Genomic DNA, 19,995 nt, shown 5'->3' on the forward strand with positions numbered 1-19,995 from the left:
AGTTGCTGCTTGGAGGTCACTGAGTACCCACTTCCACAATGAGCAAGTTGAAATACTGTAGCCAGTATCTGAGATGACTTTGTTTGGGGAATCAATGCCATAAACGTTCCCACACAGTTTGTTTTCAAGGCCAAATGAAGAACTAGAGGGATTCATAAACATTTTTAATGTTAGCAGTTCTGGATGTTACTGTTTGAATCTTTCATGATGCTGATACCCAAAAGTACAATATCATTAAATATCATGATATGATATAAATATTTCTCTGAATGGTGAGGGATCAGTGAAGATTTGGGATCTGTAAGTGAGCATGCAGATCTTTTTACCTCTCTACAAGGATAGTCCCTGTGTTGGTAGGGCTTTCATCCCCTGTCTAAAATTGCAGCACAAGAGAGAGTTGGGTCTTTTCTATTCCCACCACCACCCACTGGAGCTCCTCCACCTATTCCATTCATCCCATAGAGAGGAGTTAGGCCATCAACGTTTTGATTGTGTCTCACTCTAGGTGGCGGGCAGATGTATGGTTTAGGAGATTGTGTTGACTGGAGGCACTGAATAATGAATTGCTAAAGGGGAGGACTGTGAGACGACTTGTGCTGCAGAGCTGAAGAAAATGGAGATGGGGGAAGCAGAAGGCACAGGAGATGTTCCACTCCCTAGCAGACCAGAAGAGTATCTATAGCAAGACTAAAGCCACCTGATATTTTTATCTAATACTCTGTGGCTTCAAACACCCCCCAGGACACACAGGTGAAACTCAGAAATAAAGAGAAATGAAATAAATAATTCAGTGCTAAAATAATGTTATTCCTCGAGGGACAGTCTCATGAGTTTGGGTGTATGAATCATGTTACTTAAACTCTTTGATTTGCCTGGGCCTTTCACAGTTTTAATCCAATTGCTATTTTCATGGCTTCACATACCACAGTGGTAGGCACTTTATAAATGCAAAGTATTCATGATGAAATAAAATGAGATTCTGAAAGTAGAACAGAAGTGATAGGAGTTCCTTAGAAAAAGTGTGTTTGATCACTCTGCCCTTCTCAATAATTCAGAAGAGTTTCACCTTCTCCCTTCAAAATGAATGTTCATCACAAATAATTTTGCCTGGTTGCATTACTGCTGTGTGCTCTGTTATGGTCAGGATTCTGCATGGAATGAAATAAAAAAGTGAGGGATTGAACCTTTATGTGAATGTATTTATCTTTTCTGCTGTATCTGTTTAGCACCTACTTTTTAAAATCTTATTTTCTGTCCCACTTCTAACTATTGGACTCTATTTTGATTTAGAAGACAAAGGGGCAATATGCGAAGGTCTGGCAGGAATTAGGTATTCAAGGCACTTTTAGTAAAGCTTGAACACCGCTGTTCCTCTTGGCAGGGACTGGCCAAATGAACAGGGACTAGCCAGCTGGAAAGTGAGAAGTACAGACTTTTTTCCCAACAGAATGCAGGGGTTTAAAAGAGAAAAAGTTGTTCAAGTCCTATTCAGTAAGTTATTCCTTCCCCAAAGGATTTCCATGTTAATTTCAATCTTCTTAATGATAAGTTCCTCCTTCCTAGATGTACCGTTGACTTCATGGAAACACTGTCAAATTCATGGTCAAATTAAGACCACTGTGTTACTTTGGTTCTCTTCTGTAAAGGATTTACAATAATAATAATAAATCATAATCATAATAATCTCATCTATAGATTTCTTTGGAAAATCAAAACCTCATTCCTCTCAAACATGTTCTTTGCAGTCTCTTCTAAGCCACAGCATCTGAAGTATATTGTTTTTCTAAATCACATAACATTAAGAAAAGTTTCACACAGAAATTGTATGTAATGAACAATGATTTTTAATCACAACTATTCAAGGACACTTTATTCTAGGAAAATACTTCTTAAGAGAGACATATTAGATCCTGTGCTGCTTTCAGCAATGCAAGCACCTGTGTTTTAACTTCCAGCTGAAAAAAAACCCCATTTCTAAAGAATCCTCTCCAACCCTTTTTTTTTTTTTGTGCTCCAGCAACTTGTCCTGTTTTAATCTATACTCTTCACTTCTCTACTGTTTGAGTATTGATGAACTACACCATGTATCACAGTAGTTACAAAGAACCTAAATCTAACTCCAACAGTTTAAGTAAAAAACCTTAACTGTTTCTGATCACCATTTGTGTGATTTTATAGACATTAACACACCGTTAATGCTACCATTAACTTACATTGACAAACAAGAGGAACTACAATAAGAATATAATGGAGTGATCCAATGAATCTTGCACATGCAAGTTAGATTTACTCTATTGTGATTCAGACCTTGAGTAGAAGAGAGAAAATAATTATAGTGAGAATCTTTAAAATGAGAATACTTAACGCTTGCTCTCTACATAAAACAATGTAGTTTTAACATTATGGTATTTGATTCATATGAGGAGAGGCTGAGGGAGCTGGGCATGTTTAGCTTGGAGAAGAGGAGGCTGAGGGGAGACCTCATTGCCCTCTACAACTACCTGAAAGGAGGTTGCAGAGAGGTGGGTGTTGGCCTCTTCTCCCAGGTGAATAATGACAGGACCAGAGGAAATGGTCTGAAGTTGTGGCAGGGGAGGTTTAGATTAGATATTAGGAAGAATTACTTTACTGAAAGAGTGGTCAGGCCCTGGAACAGCCTGCCCAGGGAGGTGGTTGAGTCACCATCCCTGGAGGTATTTAAGAAATGTCTAGATTTGGCACTTCAGGGCATGCTCTGAAAGGCAGAGATTGTAGGTTGTTGTGGGGGTTTTTTTGTTTGTTTTTGGGTTGGTTTGGTTTTTCTGTGTGTGTACGGTTGGACTCGATGATCTCAAAGGTCCTTTTCAACCATGAAGATTCTATGATTCTATGACTCTATTTGCACAGTTGCATCTTTCCATAAACAAAAAAATAAAAAAAAAGCTTTGGACCAGAATGTAGAACTTCAGTTGACTGAATCCTGTTTCCACTAGGATGAGGTGAATTGAATGAATTCTAAAGGAGTCAGACATTAGTAAACCATTTCATTTACTGAAGCATTTAAATATGCATGTAGGAAGCCTAATGTATAAAATTTCCTGTTTTTTAAGTTCTTCATGTAGCTATAATGATACACGTCAGCTCCACATCCAAAAAAAGTGCCACACAAAGGAAACCTCATGGTTCACCTCCTTCTATCCTAATATTTTCCCTTCTTGAATCCAGTAATGTCACGGTGAACGCCAAGATCTAAGAATTAGTAGTGTGTTAGAAACTAATAGTCTGTGAAAGTGAACTCAGTATAGAAGACAGTAAATACTTTACATAGGTTTAATAGATCAGTAAAACACTAGAAAACAAGATATTTGTTTGAATGAAACAATCCAGATTCTTATTTCATCTACAGCAGACCAAATACTATTTCAATTATGGTGGAAAGCTGCTTCTATACTATTTATCAAAATGCAGTATAGCCAAATATTCAACATCACGTTCTGCAGAAACAGTAATAAAACCAAAGATGAATTTTACACATGTGGCATTTTATGAATTACCAGCTATCTCATACAGACAGCTGAAATAAAGGGAATCAAAAAGTGGGTATAAGCAAGCAAGCGACTGTATAGAAAAGAAGAAATCTTTTTTCCTTGGATTTAAGACCTGATCAGTGGTTGCAAAGTTTCATAAAAGAAAATGTACAGAAAAACTGTTCAAATTGTTTGTTCATATAGTGTCGTGTTTTTATGAAATTATCTTTTTCAAAATATTCTATTTCAGCTGTTTGAGTACATTTCCTCATCATCACTGATTCACGACATCACAACAAAATTCAGTCAACAAAACCACAGTGATCTGAAACCATCCCACAAGAAGCAGAGGTTTACTGACACTTTCAAACATCTAGCTTTATTTTCACACTACAAGCTGTCAAAAAAAAAGCATCTGTAAAGACTTGATAAACACATTTAGAGAAATTATTATCCAATTTTGACATTCCATCTTAAAAAGTATGCCAATCAAGGAGCACAAGCTGTTGCTTCTTTTCCAAAAAGCAAAACAAATGTGTGCTTGTTAAAACTCGTAATAAAATTTAAAGAAGAAAGGAGTCCAAACAAACCCGTCTTTCATTAAAACTTTTAAAAACTCAAATGTACATAAATAAGCCTGAACTCATTTGTTTTCCTGCACAGTGCTCAGTTTTTCAGAGTGCTCACTACAGTCAGGAACTTCAAGCATTGATCTATACATATCTGAGCTCTCTTTGATCATTCCTTCTTGTCACAAGCATAGTCTGCACACAGAGCCTAGGCACTTGCCTCATGAATAACATCATTCAAAAATTTTATATACCATGCTAATGCATTTAAATGATTTATCAGTTCTTATCATCAGGAAAATATACACATTCAGTCAGTAACTATGCTATGCTATACTATACACTATATATATATATGTTATTGTGCATTTATAGAAATGACAAATTAACATTATAAAAGTTGCACTCAGCTGAAGTCTGAGCTTTTTGGGTTTGACCACTGAGCTTTCAGATAATTACATAGCTTGACTTTCACGAAGACTAAATCCTGACTCTCGAGTTCTGAGTTTTTAAGCACTAATCTCAAAGATTAAATTCCAAGTTTTGACAGCACCTTGGATGAGTGAGGAGTTGGATGTGACTCTGTCCTCTCTGCCCTTCTTGTAGAAGCTGTCATTATGTTGGCTTAGCTGAACAACTTCGCATAAAGGAGAGCTGTAACGTTAGCACATACAGGGAAAGCTCCAAAAGGCAGGCAGCATCCCTGCCGCTGATCAAAAGTAAAGAAAAACATTGCTGTAGTGCTATACACATTTCATGAACTACACAGGTCTACAAAAAAAACACTACCAAGATTTCAGTAAGAACTATAGGTCTGGTTGAAAAGTTTATTCCCTTTAAACACCCTTGCAGAGGTACAATGCAGGGTGTGTTCTCCCATTAGTAAGCCTGAAACTCCAAAGACGTCTGTCTTTAAAGACCTTGACTGCACCTCACATGCAGTCTTACGTTTGCTTGCTCAAGCAAAGTATCAAGGTTGGGTTTCTCAGGCAGCTAAGAGTTCATAATCTTTTATTTCCTCTGCTTTTCAAGGAAGGGAAATACATAGTAGAGTGTTGCTTGTTTGTCACATCACCTTTCTGGAAGGAAGACACAGGTTTTATCCTGGCTTCTGTCAAACTCCGCTTGTCTCCAGCTTACTCCAGTACAATTTCCCATAAAGGAAAATTAGTGTACTGCCAGTACAGAAAGTGCTTTAGGGCATTGATGTGATCTGTATGCACTTAATGTCTTCAAATTCTGTGCATAGTATATTTATCTATGCAGAATTTCAACTAAAGGTTATGGTTTCTATAATCTTAGAGTCCCTAGCCAATGTTCATGACAAAGCAAGGAAGAATGTAGCATTACCTATTCTAGAGGATCCGTTACCAAATAACGAGTGTACGGCAGCAGCACTTTCAATATTTCAAATTTAGAAAACATGGTTGTTCATGTCCCTGAGAAGAATCACCATATTATATGTAGACCTTGCCTGTAGATATTGAAAAATCCTATTTATGAATGCAAAAGCTACTAGGCCCAGGTCCCTTGATTATCCCTGAGGAAGTAAACAGCTTCCTGGGCTGTACATCCACTGTTTTCCATTAGTATATATTACCACATGTGATTCCAGTCCATTCTAGTAGGAAAAAGCCGAACGGGAAAGTATTTCCATTTGACAAAGCTGTGCTAGTTGAAGTAGAAAACACCGAAGAGGCTATTTCTCTTGACCACATGTGTATGTCTCTTACTGGAGAGATTATGGCTCATTTCAGTGAGGTAAATTGATATGTGGAAACAGAGAGAAGCACCTGAACATCAGGTCCATGCTGTGTTCTTCATCCTGTTCTAATAATCTCACAATCTTCCAGTCCCTCTAAGAGTGCAATGCATTGGCAGGTTATAGAAATGTATTGCATGCTTTTCTGTGCAATGAAGATTTGCACAGGACTAATTACAGTAAACAATCTTAAAATATTACACACTAACAAAAAGGAGCTATTGAAATTGTTCACACATACGGGACGTGCTGCAAAGACAAGCACTGTAAATGTCTCTTTCTCTGTAAAGATGTATTCATCTATGCATAAATAGCTAAAATTACTTGTGAAGCAAACAGATGTGTGAGCCAGAACCCAGTCCTCACTGAAAAGACATTTAAAGAGTGGTCCTTGCTCCATGCATGCTTATTTTGCATTCAGCCAACGGATTCAGAGGGGATTCTATCAGACTGAAGAAAGCTTTTTACTTTCATTTATGCAGGCTCAAACGCTGGGAATTATAGATACTCCCGAGACATACTTTATGATTGTTCCTTGTCTTTGGAAAAGGGGAGACAATAGAGAGCTTTAGTTTTTGAACAGATTACAAAAGCAAATCTAAATATTTTAAGGGATTCGGCTGCCATGGTAAGGAGCTACTGATTCATAAATCAAATAAAATGAAATTCCTTTTACTCTTCCATTTCCCAATTCAATGATTTACAGCTACACAGCACAGACATTATTAAGGCAACTTGTGTTCCTGACTCCTATCCTGTTGCCAACTGTCCTGTCTCCTGACCAAGTCAATTAAGCGCTATGCACGTTCTGAGACCATATAAAATCTCAGTAGACACAGATGAATGCCTCATAACCTGTGACTTTCTACTTTACCTTTCCAAAAATGCCACCGGCAAACTCTGGGAAATTTTCAAGAGGAATATTACTGCTGTAAAGCACACTCCATTTTCATTACCAGGTCAATATCCTCCACAGTACAGCTTATCTTCTTAAAACTTGCACATAGTTTCTGTGATTACCACCTTTTTTTACATTATTGCAATTTTGAATTCAAAAATTCTTTTCCATACTCACTTTACTAGAACTGCCTATGGCCTGACCTAAAATCTTTCACTTCTACTTCAGGCAATTTCTAACCCTTTTTTTTTTTTTACTCCTTTTACATTCTCAAGCACTTCTTCCATATTTGCATTCATGACTTTCTCTTGGCTTTAATTCTCTATCCTTTTTCCTCCAGTTCTTACAGATTTAACCTATATCTCCTGCAGCTTCTCCCTAACCTCTATTACTTGGTTTATTTTCTCTCTCTCTCTCTCAACCATGTTCAGAAAGAGGTTGAAAAAAAATACACCTTACTTATCTTCTAAACCATTTTGCAGGTTATTTGCTGGCTTATTATCCAAATACAAACCTCTTCCTCTAGTCCTCAACCTTCTCCAAAATTTCTTTGGATTTCTTGAGTCTATATCTTCCATTATGTTTTGAGATCTTTTTTTTTTGGAAAACAATATGAATTTAAATATGCTGATCTGGAGACACAAGGAGAAGGTTGCTGTCTACGAGATGATTGCTTGTCACCACTAATCCTTTACAGTTGGTACCATCACTTCAGACTTCCCAGCATAACACCAGGTATAGCTTGTATTTAGTGATCCTTATCCACTTAAAAGCTTTAACAGTGCATCTTTTTTAAAAAATCTGGATCATTTTTACAAAGCCAGATCAACTGCATATGCAGTTATGTCACTGTATCTGAGGAACCTCTAGCAGGAGAGAGGTGGGCAAACAGAGATAGTCATGAGGGTAGGCTGGTCATCCTGTCTAGGCTGAAGTCAGAGGGGCACGCCTACTGGCAGCCTAATTCTTTAGCTCCCAGTCTCACCCTCAAAGAAACAAAACTAAATAATAGAAGAGATAAACAAAATGTATCATGATAAAGCCTTTGCTCATTTCTTTATCCCTCTACTCCATCGTTATTTCCTCCTGAAATGTCGAGCTCTTTGTAAAGCAGGGATCTTATCCTCCATATTGATGAAGCTGCAAGAGTATTTTCAGCTTTGAAAAGCTAATGGCAATCCACATTGTAAAAATTCCTCCCATAGCTTGAAGTGGTGGCGGGGCCAAAAGGGATCTCCACTGAGTTGGAAACCTTTCCTGAAAATTGTTAATAATATAAGTAGTGTTTACTCACAAAAAAAGCATTCACTTCAAATCAATACTGCTACTTGTATGAAGATCACTTAAATGAATGCTTGCAATACAGAGACTCCTGTTATTCCGAAGAACCTTGGTTTCCTACAGGTTTAAATTATTTAAATGGTATGTTTTTCTTCTCTGTGTATATTATATGTATGTACATTATTTTAACTCATAAAAAGAAAATGGACATGTAAAAATGTATGTGCTGCTTATATTCAGTTAAATTGTTTTTCATATTGATGTAAAGCATTTTTATATCAGATAACAATCATAGAATATGCAGACAATTACAACATGTAGACAGGGGGTGGAAATGTTATTTTGTTGTGACAAATGAACATCATATTTACAGAGCACAGATTTATTTGTTGCTACAAATTATTTGAATGCTTATATTCTAATTATGATTCTAGAAACCATTAATAATTAGTATTTCTAGCAGATTGCTTACATTATCAACAGTATTACATTTGCCAGTCTTCAGACTGGTTCATTTTTTCTCTGATTTCCTCCTTTTCCACTCCCTCTATTTTTGTCATTCTCATTCATAAAAATGGTCACTAGAACCCATTGGTTTCTCCTGGGTTTGTATTATTCTTTCTGAGCCGCAGTGCAGCTCCCTATCAGCATCACTATAAACCAAGAATATATACCTCCTTTTTGAACAGATAAGTAAGATAGTCTGTAGATGAAAGAGGAATATATGAATAGAAATGCATTTTATACCAACTTGCAGTCATATTGTGGAATAGAGAGGGAAAAATATTAGGCAAGTGTGAGAAAGTAAAAAAAAAAAATAAATTACTAGGCTACTTCCTTACTTCTACCTTCCTTTTGTATAGCTAATGTCACCTAATTGCCATGTTCTTGATACCTATGTAATGCTTCGCTGTGGGATTGCTATCTTATTGGTATTACCAATTGCACTGCAGGTGACTTTCTTGATACGGTAGATGTTGGCTAAGAACTAGCATTCCTGTAAAAATCTATAATTCTACCTTGAGAGGTCTATAATTGTTGCTCCAAAGTCGCCTTGATGCTTCAGAAATGAAGGAAAAGTTCTCCTAGGGATACCTTCCAAAGTTTTCTGATAGACGTTCCTTTGTCCTTGAGCAGGTCTGCTGCTAAGAAAAATGTTGAATGCTAAGAGTTTCAAAAGCCACAGGAGGAAGGATGTTTTCTTTAGATGAAATTCTAGGGAAAAACAATACCTTCTCTAGAAATTATCTGTGATGTTTCTCCCTTTGTACTCATATTCTCTTGTGTATTCTACCAGAATTTAAAATTATCTAAAATTTTACATTAAAGTTGCAAGGCATTTCCCAATGTAATTAGGAAAATATCCCAAAATTTACTAGCAATGAATATCATACATCACTAGCAATAGGTTTGTGATATCCTAACAAGTTAAGTGCTGGCATGCGGGCTTTCCTGACTTGGTTTATTTTCTTGGGGGTTTTTTTTGTGGGTTTTTTTTTTTTTTGCTCAAAGATTTCCATCTCATGAAAGTGCTGTAAGAACTGAGGAACCTGGAAGGTAAAGAGCATGGAATCATATTGCCTCAGCATGTGACACTTCACCTGGGATTTTGGAGACTGAGCTTGTGGTAATAGTGCAGTGACGAGACTGAAACAGTGGCCAGCGCTAGTACTATACTAACATTGTCCTCCCTGTCTGCAAACATTCTGTTCCACTAAAGATGCCCCGGAACCAGGTCTCCAAACTGTCTTTGGGAATTTTTTGGAAGTGTTTGCCTAGTGTGAGCCAAAAATTAGGCCAATAATTTAACAATATGGGTGTTTGAGCTAAAAATATTCCCTAGCATTGTTTCATTTCCCAGCAGAGGCTTAGCTCTTGAGCCTTTGTTGAGAGCAGAACTGTTCCTGCCATGCAGCAGCAATGGGTGTAGTGGGTGTCATGCACCAGCAGTTGCAGGGTGCAGACAGCATTCACTTGGGTACTTGATTCTCCCACTATTACTTCTTTGGTGTGATTAGGCATTTTATTTAATACATTTCTGGAGTTTTCTTTAAGCCTATACAGTTCAAAATGTTCTCATTCAGTGCATGAAACTGGGGAAATGGTTTAGCATGTGAAAAAAAGAAACCGATACTAAATCTGCTGGGGGGGAAAGTGGAGTTTTAACACAAGTGCAAGCTACTCGAGTCCATTTTTTTAACAGGTATGATATAGCTTCTAAAAGAAATTTTGTTCTCTGGCATGTAAACACTGTATATGTCAAAGTAAGCATACTCAAACACAATTAGACAGCAACTAAGTGCTTGTTTCTTTGGCTGTTATTACAATAGCAACGTTACCCATTACGGGGTGAGCACAAACCTGTCTCTCTTTCATAGTGAGCTGTATATTAACAGAAAAGTGGAAGTTTTCCCGATATCTAAATTGGTAATTCTCCTGAGCAGCATGAATTTGATTGTCAGAAGGGTTGGATACCCATAACAACAATTGCATAGCTACTTGGAGTTTCTGAAGGTCAGACTACACTCGGTTCTTAGCTAAATGGTGATTTCATGGACAATTTATGATTCTATTTCTTTTTTTTTTAAACTGGAACACACGTTGCAAATTTGCAGATTTATTTCTTTTGGGGGAGATGGTGTTTCGGCCATAGTTGGTAAGCAGTATATAGACTGAATTGAGTATCATGGAATCACAGAATCATTTTAGTTGGAAAAGATCTGTAAGATCACCAAGTCCAACCATTAACCTAGCACGGACAAGTCCACCACTAAACCATGTCCCTAAGGACCACATCTACATATCTTTTAAATACCTCCGGGGATGGTAACTCAACCACTTCCCTGGGCAGCCTGTTCCAATGTTTGACAACCCTTTCAGTGAAGAAATTTTTTCTAATATGCAATCTAAACCTCCCCTGGTGCAACTTGAGGTTATTTCCTCTCGTCCTATGGCCTATTACTTGGGAGAAGAGACTGACACCCACCTGGCTACAACCTCCTTTCAGGTAGTTGTAGAGAGCGATAAGGTCTCCCCTCAGCCTCCTTTTCTCCAGGCTAAATAATCCAAGTTCCCTGAGCTGCTCCTCAGAAGACTTGTGCTCCAGACCCCTCACCAGCTTCATTGCCCTTCTCTGGAAATGCTCCAGCACCTCAATGTCTCTCCTGTAGTGAGGGGCCCAAAACTGAACACAGTACTCGAGGTGGGCCTCACCAGTGCTGAGTATAGGCGCCGATCACTTCCCTACTCCCGCTGGCCACACTATTTCTAATACAAGCCAGAATACTATTGGCCTTTTTGGCCACCTGGGCACACTGCTGGCTCATATTCAGCCCACTGTTGACCAGCACCCCCAGGTCCTTTTCTACCAGGCACCTCTCAAGCCACACTTCCCCAAGCCTGTAGTGTTGCATGGGGTTGTTGTGACCCAGGTGCAGGACCCAGCACTTGGCTTTGTTGAACCTCATACCGTCGGCCTTAGCCCATTGATCGAGCCTGTCCAGATCCCTCTGTAGAGCCTTCCTACCCTCAAGCAGATCAACATTCCCACACAACATTGTGTTTTCTGCAAACTTACTGAGGGTGCATTTGATCCCCTCATCCAGATCATTGTCAAAGATATTAAAGAGAACTGACCCCAGTACAGAGCCCTGGGGAACAGCACTTGTGACCGGTCTCCGACTGGATTCACCACAATTCTTTGGGCCTGGCCACCCAGACAGTTTTTTACCCAGCGAAGCATATGCCCATCCAAGCCATAAGCAGCCAGTTTCTCCAGGAGAATGCTGTGGGTAATGATGTCAAAGGCTTTACTAAAGTCCAGGAGGACAATATCCACAACCTTTCCCTCATCCACTAAGCGGGTCACCTTGTCATAGAAGGAGATCAGGTTAGTCAAGCAGGACCTGCCTTTCATAAACACATGCTGACTGGGCCTGATCACGTGATTGTCCTGTACATACTGCACGATGGCACTCAGGATGATCTGTTCCATAACCTTTCCCAGCACCAAGGTCAGACTGACAGGCCTGTAGTTTCCCCAGATCCTCCTCCCAGCCTTCTTGTAGATGGGTTGTATTTGTTAGCCTCCAGTCAACTGGGACCTTCCCAGTTAGCCAGTGGTCTTTGCAGCAATTACCTATCTAAAGGCAGATTTGAAGAGTCTGGATCTTTTCCAAGATTCATTTGTACTGAAACTGCTGCTTTAATCTTATAGAAAATAATGGGATTTTTTTTTTTTTTGGATGGCTTTGTATATCTTGTCTCCATTTGCTTGTAACATAGTCCATTCACAACACAATAACTGGCAGATACCGGCATCTACCAGCAAAAGAAAACAAATTTTAAAAGTTTGGAAAGATGGACTGGAAAGACATTTGAGTTTAGAATTGTAACCGATTCTAGGTATATAACTTGTGTTAAGAGCAATTGTATTTGTATGTTTTATGATGACTACGTATTTCAGGCCAGATTGTGCCTTTGGGCATTATCCTGTAATGGAAGTAATTTGTGATGTAAGCCAGAAGGAGGATCATTCCCAAGCACAATTTTCCAGGCTTTTTCCATGTTGGCTAGAGGGAAGGGAGTGTGCCGCATGAGTCATTTACAAGCTGCAAGGCGCTCAAAGAGCTGCAGCAGTGCAGAGATTCAGCTATATGAGAGAGCCAAACACAAAACCCAAAAAATCTTAGTGCAGCTGCACTGAGACAGGGGGGGAAAGGGAAATCTGTCTGGTACAGATTTGCTAGATGGTCTCACAGGCTAATGATTTACCTCAAAGGAACAATGGGATGCTGTCCTAGAACATAACACTTGATAAGTAGGAGATGGAGAAAAGAAACTGTGATTATGAAAAGAGCTTGTGTTATTCAGGATAAAAAGAAGAAAAATTAATAAATGCTACTTGGCATGCCAATATATGTTTTTAAAATTACTGACCTCAACGTACCTAATGTAATTATAGAGTAAGTCTTCTACTGTCTAGATATTCTTTGCATTTATGCAGGGCAGATGAGGTTAGAGTCAAACATGCCTGTATTGTAAATTGTCTTTCCATTAAAAAAAAAAAAAAGTTACATTTTATATAATTGTATTTAGAAGGAGTCCTTTACCTGTATTTTGTCTAGAGGATGACACTGAGTGCTTAGCACTCTTTCGTGATGCCTCCAGTCCTCTCCAGGATAACAAATGAATAAAACAACATACACAAAAATCCTCTAGCCTCCAGTCATACTGCTATAGACTGCGATCATGTCAGATCTCGTTAGCTAGCTAAGATTAGCTCTTGTTCATAACTAGAATTCAGGGTCAAAAAAAGGAAGTGGTAGAACAGGCTATGTGATGCAGGTGTACCTATGCGTGGATATATGCGCATTTACTGCATGCAGAAAGATATTTACGAACAGCGGAATGCTAACAACTTTTTTTTTTTTTCAGAAAATTCCTCGATTAGAATTCCCTGTGCAACCTTGTTTCACCTCTTAATGCACAATTATTATGATAAGACCAGCTGTATTGTCACATATTTATTTCTTCATCTGTCCTTGCCTTATGCAATACTCACAAATGGTACTCAGGATGCAAAACAATGCTCTGTAGTAAAGGAAGGCTCTGTGTGTAGCTCATGTCTCACTCACCTCTCTGAAAACTGAAGCAGCTGAAGGCAAGAAAAACAAGGATTGTTTTAAGATTTGGGAGATGAATGCTTGGCTGGTAAGCTGAGTTCTGACTGACACAGAGGCACATTATGGCTGCTGAATCACTTAAACTAGGCTTCAAAATACTAATATAATATATGTTTGTTCACATTATGGGTGTCCAACTTGAGCATGTGGCATCTGATTCACAGAAGACGAAGCTCTTCTTCCCCATTGTTTCTACCAAAGCCAGGTTTCTCAGTTTAGATGTCATCATTAAAAATATCTCCAACTCTATTTCTTAAATTGCCAGAAATGTGTAATGTTCTTTTTTTTTCCTCTCTTTTTAATCTTCTGCACCACATATTCTTTTCTTCCTGAGTTACTGCTTGTTCTTGCACACTTTCCAGTGTTGTGTCTGATTAACCCTATAAATGAGCTCTCTCAGCTTTCAGTGTTGTTATGTTCAATCGTAAGTGCCAGTCATCAGCCATCATTTAATTCTGGTTAATACACCACAGTTTAAAGAAAAACAAAAAACAAAGCCACAAAAAAAACCCTGAAAGTATGTTTTGAATTCTGTTTTTTTTGGAAAGATTGTCATATAGAAAATTAATGCATAAGAACAGATGGTGCAGACCAGTGAATTTGATCATAAGCTGCCTTATCTCACACTGTTCTCAGACTTATTTATTGCAAAACTCACAAACCGAGACATGCTCATTATAAGTTGTACTCGTTAATTAACCCTTTCAAAAAAAGAACAAATAAAAAAGGAAAAGGCAACAATTTTGAAACTAGGAAGATGTTTGGGGTACACAAGATTCTGTGATTTTTAATGTAGATGTTACTTTTGCTTTATTTATATAAAATAACATGTGAAAACAGTAATTTTGAGGACATAGAGCTTGTTGTATGCTGTGTGCTCTGATCATGATTGTTTCAAAAAGCATAGTATGCAAGGACTGAAAGATCGAATGTTCCAGAATACAAAGCATTCAATAGTTAAAAACTCCTCTGTCTCAAATACCCCTCTAACCTAACCAAAGAAGGTAAAAAGGATGCCACCAAAGTGTTGAAGGTTTCCTATTTTTTATTCCATTCCCCTACATAGTGGGTGTAACATTCAGGTACTTCATTTGCCCTCCTTTAAACAGAGGTGCCTTTCTTTTATTTCTTCTGTCATTTATTACTGGACGTTTTTAACCTGCATTGTGCTCTGTCACTTGGAAATTTCAGCTGAAAAGTTGGTAACAGAAGGAGCGAGTTAGCTTCACTATGTAGATAAATACAGTATCTTAAAAGCACTGTAAGACGTGTAGAAGGAGAAAAAGTGCAGAATGTTGTGAAAATTGACAATGATTCTGTAGAAAAAAAGCAAGAACAATGATAACATGCAGAAAAAAAAACAGATGAAGAAAAACTCTTTTAAAAATATGTTTCAGTCTAAAGTAATATCCCATATTTATCAACATAGATTGGAGTTGATTTTAAAAATGTGAAGTAGTTCAGTTTGATATTCTCTAAGGTTTAGTAATTTAATCAAAACAAAACCAAGACACAAATGGATTTAAGTGGTGATAGCTAACTCTATATTAACTTGAAAGTTTGAAAAATGCAGTTTTCTCTTCCTTTAACAGTAAACGATGTAATACCTTGCTTAACTTCAAGTAATTCTTTCATTCAGCATTTATTGCCAGTCAACTAGTTTTCCTTTTCCTGTTTTCACGGTAGATACAAATAAAAAAAAACATGGTAGGTACAAACAAAAAAAAAAACCCACAACCTTATAAACCCTATAGTTATACTGGGTGGTCTTGAGGGGATGACATCCAAATTAGCCATTAAAGCAGGGCCAGGCCACTGTAGCTGCAAAAAACGACGACTTATCATTTTATCTTTATTGTTATTATTACTGTGGCTATTTTTGCATCTGGTATTGTTTTAGCTGACTTCTGCCACTGCAATAGGAGGAGGCACCAGTAACTGTTGGCAACTCAAGCTCAGGCGTGCAGGCTGCTGAGTCATACTGACGGATCTGTGCAAAGCTACTATGTTAGTGCTGGACTCCCAACTTACTTTCTTACTACCTGCAAAGAGAAGCTTCTTTATTTTAGGAAAGTGTAAGTGCAGTGAAAGTGATGAAAAAAAAATAAACCAAACCAAAAAGCTCTCTCTCTCTCCAATAGAGTATCAGCATCAGTAGAAAGAGAAGAAAATTACCAAAGCAGGGTGTATATACAGCAGCAGTCCTGTGCTGAGAGTAGAGATGTTTAAATACAATCAAGAAAAACAGATTATAGGCAGTGAGGTAACCTTAGCATGTACTTAGTTCTGGGGAGGAAGGGGGGAAGGGAGTGGTACTGCAGAGGTGCAGGAAAGGGTTGTGAAATACTGGAATTGTATGGCACAACTCAAGTGAGCTCAGCATAAGCCCCAGAGCACTGGCTGTGAAGTACAATGTTTTGGGAGCCTTAGGAAGCATCTCTGTGCTGGTAGCCAAGGCAGAGGCACAGAAGTGCTGGTTCACACACTTTCTGCCCAGAATTCTTGGTTATTTTTAAGGATAACTCACATTGCAACGGAGCTCAGTTGCTCTCCTGCAGAAGGGAAAATGGAAAGCCTAAAAAATGCCAGCAGGCACTTTATTTGGATTTTTGGACTGCACATATTTGAATTTATTTGGATATTTATTGGATTGCACATGAACAATTATGCCCTGGAAATGATCTAAGTGACACTCCTTTTCCTTCAACTGCATTCTTTTACTGTACACTTTGTTGAGCACTGTGCATAACCAAGCTATAACGTGTGCAATGTGCTGAACTTTCCCTCATTTTGGTCCAGCATCAAGTTTACAACTGCTCTTGGAGGAAACTTCCAGCAGGAGTAGCCAGAAAGTAGACACTGATGAATAAAGGCTTCCTGGGATTCTGTGAAAATAGCATTCTCTCAAGCTCTTGCTTGCTTGCTTGTAACCTATTCCAAACACATTTTCTTGCCAAACTCCTTGCAGCTCTTACTCCCTAATGCTTACTTCACCTTAATGGATTGTAAGCAGAAAAGTAACAGAAGCATACTTTGGTGGTTCCTTAGGTAAACCTAAGGTTAAGTCCTTAGGAACCAGTTCATTTTCACAGTATTTGCGATGCTAACTATAGCAGGAAGTGATTTTGTCACAGTTTCTGAGCCTGGATCCCCCTCAGCTCTCTCTCTAGACCTGGTCTGGAACAGCGCACCGCACTGCCCTTGGGACTTAAAGCCACCCCTGAGCCCTGCACCTTTAAGTGTTTACATCCAAATTTACCCAATGTACCATAAAGACTTTTAAACTCACTTATAGTGTAAAAAAGTCAATATATACAAATTGAAAAGGAAAACATATATATTTGCATGCTTACTTTATTCCTAGTTCTTGGAATCTACTGAGTAAATAATACATAAGATAAACTGTCCAAAATATAAGTCTCCAGTCTCCTATATATGTGTTAACGTGATCCAAATTTACAAGTCACACTTATTATACAACTTTGGATTATTAGATCACCACCCTTTAACTTTGTTGTTGTTGTTGTTGTTGCTATTTCAGGAAGACGCATGTGCTCAAAATTACATAAACAGTAATGGAAACTGAAAATTAGCAACAAAAGAGGATTGCAATTTAGGCCTCAGTTCTGCAAACATGTTCTGATGTTAAATATCATTTAAAAAACATTGAACTGTATTTCTGCATGCAGAACCTAATGCTCTTCAGAATCAGAGTGCCCCAGCCAAGGAAATACATCTCCCACACCTGAAATCTCAAGACTTGATAGCTTGTGACACCGCCATGCCAATACGATTGAGTTCATTGTCATATGTACGTTAACACATTGTACAGTTCAGCTGGTTAGTTTTCACACCAAACATTTTAATTTCTTGTAGATTTTTGTATCTTGAAGGACCTTCTTTTTGTTTGTTTGTTTGTTTGTTTTATACCTTCTCGGATGCACAGCTCTACTCCTGGGAGCCAGACTTAGCAGGGGGAGAACAACTAGGACTGGTATGAAATGCCAGAACAAGCCCAGTGCCAAAATAAAAAGCAAGCAAGAAAACATAACTGTTGAGATATATATATATTTTTAAACTTTGGACGTTGTTCTTTTTATACTTCATAGAAGAAGTTGAGAGCAAAGAAGAAAGGGAGCGTTTCTTTTCATTTTCTGAAAACACTGGGGAAGAGATACAGGACAGGAAAGAAAGAAATGGTCAGGGGAAGGGAAAAAGCTTTGAGTGAGGATGTGAAGAAGGCAGGCTGGTGCCCTCACCAGTCTTTTATATAGCAGGGCATCCTCTTACTGGCCACAGTAATTTTTATAGAGTAATAACGTGACTCCTGCCTCCTGACCCGGATGAAAAGAGAGGGGCTTTAAAAAAAAAAAGTGAGTGAAGAAGAAGGGGGGAGGTGGGACTGGGGAAGTATTGCCTTGATTGCTCCCTCCATCACAGTGCCTGGTTTAGGGATGCACACTTCTATTCCTCTGATAATTTATCTCACAGAGATTTCTCTTGCTGCTTTTCCTCCTACAGTAATTAAGTTTTTGGGGAGACTGTTAGCTGTGCGTATTTCTGGGGCCAGAGAAGTGAGGACACAAGCCTTGCTGGCCGGGGCGAGGCAGCGGGCTGGGGCCTGGTGGTGCTGGGGGGAGGTCTGGTTTCAGCTGGAGCTGGAGCAAAGCCGCTCTCGGCCCCAGCCGCCGCTCTCTGCGACTGCTGTGTTTGTTAATAAGGAGCCAGGCGAGGAGAGCTACAAAGGGAAAAGCGAGAGTCTTGAGGAAACTCTCAGCGACAGTAGCACACAGCCTGCTCCAGTCGATTTCTTGCCTGTTAAAGGAAGAGGGAGAGCTGCCATCCGGCCAACCACGGAGCTGCTTCAGGGCTGCTCCTGCCTGCTTTGGGGCCCGGCCCCAAACACTGAGGGGCGGCTGCGGGCAGCTGCCCGCGGTGCCGTGGGAGGGTGCCCGCTTGGGCTCACCCGAGCCCGCTGCCCTGTGCCACGGCTGTGGGCTGCCGCCAGTTGAGTGACCCCCTCCGAAAACATTTGTTTCCTTCCCACCTCGGCCGGTAACTTTGTCATGGGAAGCAACAGCACTGCCACTGGCAGGAGGGGGGGGAGGGAGAGGCCACGAAGCAGGGCAGAGGCCACGAAACAAAAGCAAGTAATAGCTGGGACTGGTGGTACCTGTCCTCCTCTCCCCGGCCGCACTCGTGAAGCGCTCTCCGGCAGGAGACGGGAGCACTGCTCCGACACGACCGGGTGGCACAGGAACGGCGCGGAAACCCCCCGACCTGCGGGGACAGCCGGAGCCCGAGTGGCAGCAGGGGAACCCCCGTCCGCCCCCCCTCCCCGCCCCGAGCCGCGACGGCAGGAGCGCAGTGCCGGGGCACAGCCAGGAGGGCAGCGGAGGGGCCCCTCCGCGCCGTCCCTGCCCGCCGGGCACGCCGAGCCGCAGCTGCAGGCGGGGCACCCCCGGCGCACACGCGGGGAACGGGGCGGGCGAGCACCCCCGCGCACACGGCGAGCTGGGCGGCGGGGCTACCCCCCTGCGTGCGCGCACACACGCGGTACCCCCCTGCACAAACCCCCCGCCCCCTACCGGAGCGCCGGGAGGGGTCATCCCAGCGCACACACGGCGAAGCCCGGCGCTGGACCCCCCCCACGGCAACCCGGGCAAACCCCGGCCCCGCTCCGCTCCGCGCCGCCCGCCGCCTCCAGTCCCGGGGGCGAGCGGCGCCGCACCGGCGGGGCAGGGGGCGGCGGCTCCGCCGCGGCCGCAGGGCAACAGGCGGGCGGGCGGGAGGCAACTTCGCGCAGCGCCGGGCGAGCAAGTTGCGCTGCCGCGCAAGACGCGCCCCCCCCCCGCCTCCGCCTCGGCGTGCGTGCCCGCGCCTCGGCGTGAGTGAGTGTGTGTGTGCGAGTGCGTGTGCGAGCGGCACCTGCTGAGGGCGGGCGGCCTCCGCGGCGCGGAGCGCAGGGCGGCGGCGGGCGGCTGCGGCGGGCGCGGGGCGGGCCGGGGCCGGGGCCGGGGCCGGGCTGGGTCCGCGCCCGGAGCCGCCGCCGCCGCTGCGCCCTCCCGGCTGCGAGTCCGCCCGGCTGCGGATCACGTGGCGGTTGCCGGAGGCAGAGACTAGAGAGGAGAGAAAAAAAAAAGCGCCTCATTCCTTCTTCCACCGCCATACTGTATTTTATAGTAACTCTCATTTTTATTCCTCCCTTTTACTCCCGCTCGGTGAGTACCTTTCCGCTGACATTCTTGTCCTCCTTTTTTTGTCCTGTTTTTTTTTTCTTCCTTTTGGTTTTTTT

The 19,995-nt window shown here is 41.1% G+C and overlaps 1 protein-coding gene across 7 annotated transcripts in view; it reads left to right on the top strand.

Moving 5' to 3' along the window:
* Positions 1–19,671: 19,671 nt before the first annotated feature.
* RALYL (RALY RNA binding protein like) overlaps positions 19,672–19,995 on the top strand; it is a 407,281-nt gene continuing 406,957 nt past the window's right edge. For 2 of the 7 annotated variants that reach the window (XM_074577356.1, XM_074577359.1), the window contains exon 1: positions 19,786–19,921. The gene's annotated coding sequence lies outside the window, so the exon portion shown is untranslated. Of the gene's footprint in view, positions 19,922–19,995 lie in introns of all 7 variants that reach the window. The other 5 variants (XM_074577354.1, XM_074577357.1, XM_074577361.1 and 2 more) reach the window with 4 other exon arrangements.

This window comes from Larus michahellis, chromosome 2 (genome assembly GCF_964199755.1).
Source record: "Larus michahellis chromosome 2, bLarMic1.1, whole genome shotgun sequence".
NCBI classification, from domain to species: Eukaryota; Metazoa; Chordata; class Aves; order Charadriiformes; family Laridae; genus Larus; species Larus michahellis.